Below are 4,428 nucleotides of genomic sequence, written 5' to 3' on the forward strand. Positions count from 1 at the left end.
CTTGCTTGGGGAACTTGAACGCATCAGATTTTTGCCCTTCTTTCATGCAACAAGCAAACTCACATGTCACTTTTCTATGATGAGCAGGTGCAATGATGTGGCAATTACTATGCAAACAACTCTAGCAATGCTCAGCCTGCCCCATGACCCCTCATACTAAGAAAATATCTTTGTGCATACATTGTAATAGGTCATATCCTATCATGTGAACTCCACCGCGGGATAGGACAAAACCTTCCTCCTTGACCAAACTTTAGTCAAATTCCTTTGAGCCTCTTCTGGACGTGGCCTCAACGCTGGCCTCCTAGCCCAGCTTCAGCAAGACTCCTGCTAAGCAAGCTGGCCAACTTCTTGTCTGATCCAGTTCCCTACCTTTGGTCAAGCTTTCTTGTGAAATTCCATTCACCAGCCTTCGTCCTGCCTCTTGGCTGTCAATCCCCCACTTTCATTGCTGGGTTTGAAGTCGAGCTCAGCTCTGTACTGAAGACTCCCTCCCTTGCCACGTTAGTTCACATAAAATCTGTCTTGCCATTTTAACAAGTGTCCAGTGCAAATATTTTCTTTTACAGACTCTGACTTGCAGAAAGTTTCCCCTTCCCCCTCCCTGTAAGAAAAGATGAAGGAAATGTGTCTGACTTATTTGGGGAAGGACACAATGCAACACCACCGCGCTACAGAACTGTATGTTATAAAATAAATCGCAGACCAGCTGCAGAAGATGTACCTCTGGCCAGAAAAGCTGTTTGAGAGAGAGCAGCAAAAAGACTTTATGCAGGCCTACTTGTGAGAAACTGGGGCAGAATCCATACGGCCAGGCTGGCTGCGCGCAGAAAAACCCCCTAACTTAAGGCCCACATGGGACCAGAAGCTTGCAAGCAAGTTTTCTGTATGTCTTAGAAATTTCTGAATTATTCCTTGCTTAAAATCAAAGTAACTGCCTCCAGACGGTGAGGCCAGCAAGGACGGGTATTCAATCTACCTTGCTCCCCCATAGCCTGAGGCTTCATCAGATAAGAATAAAGAAGTAATGGCTAACAACATGTACTCCATTAAGTTATGATAAAGGGATTATATTCAAAAGGACGATGTTAGATAAAGTGATATCAGGTAAACCATGAATTACTAGGGAGGAGCTGCTGACGAGATCCTCACAAGATGTTTATTCATATTATGGTAATTATAATGAATATTAATGAGGTACAGTGCACATGTACACAATATAAGCCAGGAGAGAAAGAAATAAACTTGTCACATGCCTGAGAGAGCCGTGAACCCCTTTACCTAAATACAATTTCAATTGTGGGTGTATTCTCTGCGACATTGCTTCTCCGTGAGACCCTAATGGCGACAGTATATTTAGCCATTCTATTAACTCCCATGTTTCACTACTGCTCTTACTCTTGTGTGTGTACGTAAATGACTAATGTTGGAACAGGCTTTATAATCCACACTTTAATATCCCTAATTACAGAACCTTAAATATGTTAGATTACATAAATGTGTTTAAAATGAGTATTTTATGTAATAGAATGATGGAGGGGGGACGTAACAGGTAAACTCAGTTTAAAAACAACATTTAAATGTTGAGAAAATCTCATAAGAAATGTCACCACGTCCCTTCTTCTTCCCCACAGCATCACTCCAAAGAGCAGAGCTTTCTCTTTGCACAATATACATGGCCTCAAACCTTCTCGAATGTCTTTTGTTATATCTTGATATTTAAGACTCATTTTATTCTAAATAGTTACTAAAAGAGCAATTTATAGCCAATATTCAAACTACTACAAAGTATATAAAATAGAAAGTGGACATCTTTCTTAATTACATCCCACGGAGAAAATCACTGTTGACATATGGACATTAACTTCCAGGTCTTTTTCTTAGTTCTGTTCATTAACACGTTTACATTTATTTATACAAATGCCTGTGTATTTCAAATATGGGTTTATGCTGGGAATGTATCAACCCTGTTGGACATCTTCCCAAGGCGTGCAAATCCACCACAATCTCGTCAACAGCATCCAAATCCACTTGTAAACTAACAGCCAGGCATAAACTCATAATAACCATTATAGAAACCAGATATTTCTTAAGAGTTCAACACATTTCTATTAATATTTCTATTAACAAAAAAGTTATCATTGACCCCAGGGGAAAACAAGTATAATACCAAACAATTGAGGAAGGAAGGAAGACCTGCTTCTGGAATCCCTCACCCCGGCACAGGTATGAGCCTGAATTTAAAGGAGTCCCTTAAGGAAATATTCCACCAGCACGTAGCTATATGATTTTATAGCAAGCAAAAAAAAAAAAAAAAACATATTGCTAATAACTGAGTAATCACATTGAAAGCTAGTTGGAGGGAAGACAATTGTTAACGAAAAAGCCTGACGTCCCAGCCATGTCGGGGTTCTGAGGGTTACGGAAATGCCTGTCAGGACCGTGGCTCGGGAAATGGAGTGTAACAGGTCAAGTACTGTATCAATTTAGGGCAGGCCACTGGGCAGAAGAGTTCCTGGCATGGGTCAGTGCTCTGGCCGAAATGAAGGAGAATATAAATAGATCCAATTAAGAGCAATCCCCTTCTAGAGGTCACTTTGGCCTTAAAGTAAGACCAGCAGGCCGGTCTCCCATCTTGCAGCTGAGATCCGGGCAGCAGGGAGCACCTGCCTGACCTCCCCAGGGCTGCAGGAGGCATGAGCAGCTCACGGGAAGCATAATGAGAGTCCTCCGATCACAAACAGGAGATCAGCCAACGCCATGGAGCCAGTGCTCTGCAGGCTGACCACCCTTCAACTTTTGTGATGGAAGTGCAGGCTTAGTGTGAGTTAACTACAGGCTTTCCCAGAAGTTGCCATACATAAGGAAAATGGGAAATTGTAGCTAAATGTACCTTTACATACAAAATGTTTATTACAAAATTGTACACAGAGGTAGCCAACACGATGAGAATATTTTGTAAATATTTCATAAAATTTGATAACTAACATTTTGGACATTAAGGTACATTTAGCCACAATTTCCCATTTTCCCTATGTATGGCGACTTTGGGAGTGCCCTGTATTAAGACTCATGATGGCTAAGCTCCCACAAGCATCAAGAACCAGAGAGCTAAAGAATTGTTTACACAGTTCAGGGAGAAGAAAACAGCCAGGGCATCTAAATGAGCTCGATTGCCAGGGTACACTACAGGAATGCACGGCATGGATCCAAATGGCACAAACATTCACTGAACACTTCTTGTTTAGAACACTATGCCAAGTATATTCACTAATTTTCTTTCTTATCTAAATGAGGCAACAATTAGGTCAGAGGGCTAGTATTGACACTGCTGCTTACAGCAATGTGACTTGCCAGAAATTATCAATAGCTAACAGAAGACCCGTGTTTGAACCCAATTCTTCATACACCACTAAGTAATTGTGAAGGGTAAGTAATTGTGAAGGGTCCTGCTTCTCTCAACAGAAGCAGGCTCTGTGCCATGTGATGGCTGGTCATACATGGTGATCTATGTCACTTGCATCAGAGTGCTCTGGTAAAAATTCCACTGGGCTGTGTATTGGAGACCCAGGTTTTAGCCACAGGACAGCCAAGAGCTGTGAAATTCAAGCTGACTCCTGGCTGTTATCGCTGACACAATAAGTGGGTTGGGAAAAAACTGTCCGAGGTCTTTTCTAACCCCCAATGCACAATTTAACAGTTATTAGTATCAGTCATGTGAATTTGATCCAGATTTAATAAATGCATTCTGAGAACCCACTGAGTAAACTGTGCTAAATATTTTTGAAAAAATTGGACATTTTATCCTCCCTACAATGCCAAAAGTAGATAATATTGTTCCTATTTTACATATTTTTAAAAAACTCAAATCTTATACAAACTATGTGCTTGTTGATTATAATTGCCAAGCCATACTGCATCAGGGTATTCTGCCATCTCGCTGAGTGCTTTTGTCACCATCAGCCGGCCAGTCACAGCAGATGAATTTAACTTACGTCTGCTCCATGACTTTAAAACTCTGTCTCAGAACCCTGGTAGAGGCTGGGGTTACAGGGAAAACAATGCAGAAAAATTTAACAATTTTTAGTTAATTGTTAAAATTTAAAAGTTAAGCTTTTTGGAAAGCTGCAGTAAAGCTGAAATACGTGGTGCCAACTGAAAGCCACACACAACTTCAGTCAGCCTGAGCCTCTCCCAGGAAGAAAGTAGGTTACAACATGAGTATCCCGAAAACCAAAACACATGTAATCTGGCTGAGGGAAGAGGACTGCGACAACAATCTTTGTGACCCCTATATTTGAGAGTGCTCCTAACATAGTCTTATAGTTGCCCTTTATTTCTTTTTTAGAGTTTGTCTTGCATTGCTAAGAAGACGCCACAGCATTTGTGCCCAAACGCACACGGCGTTCTCCGTTGACGCTTCCTTCC

Source organism: Otolemur garnettii, unplaced genomic scaffold (assembly GCF_000181295.1).
Source record: "Otolemur garnettii isolate 467f Iridium unplaced genomic scaffold, OtoGar3 scaffold00138, whole genome shotgun sequence".
Lineage (NCBI taxonomy): Eukaryota > Metazoa > Chordata > Mammalia > Primates > Galagidae > Otolemur > Otolemur garnettii.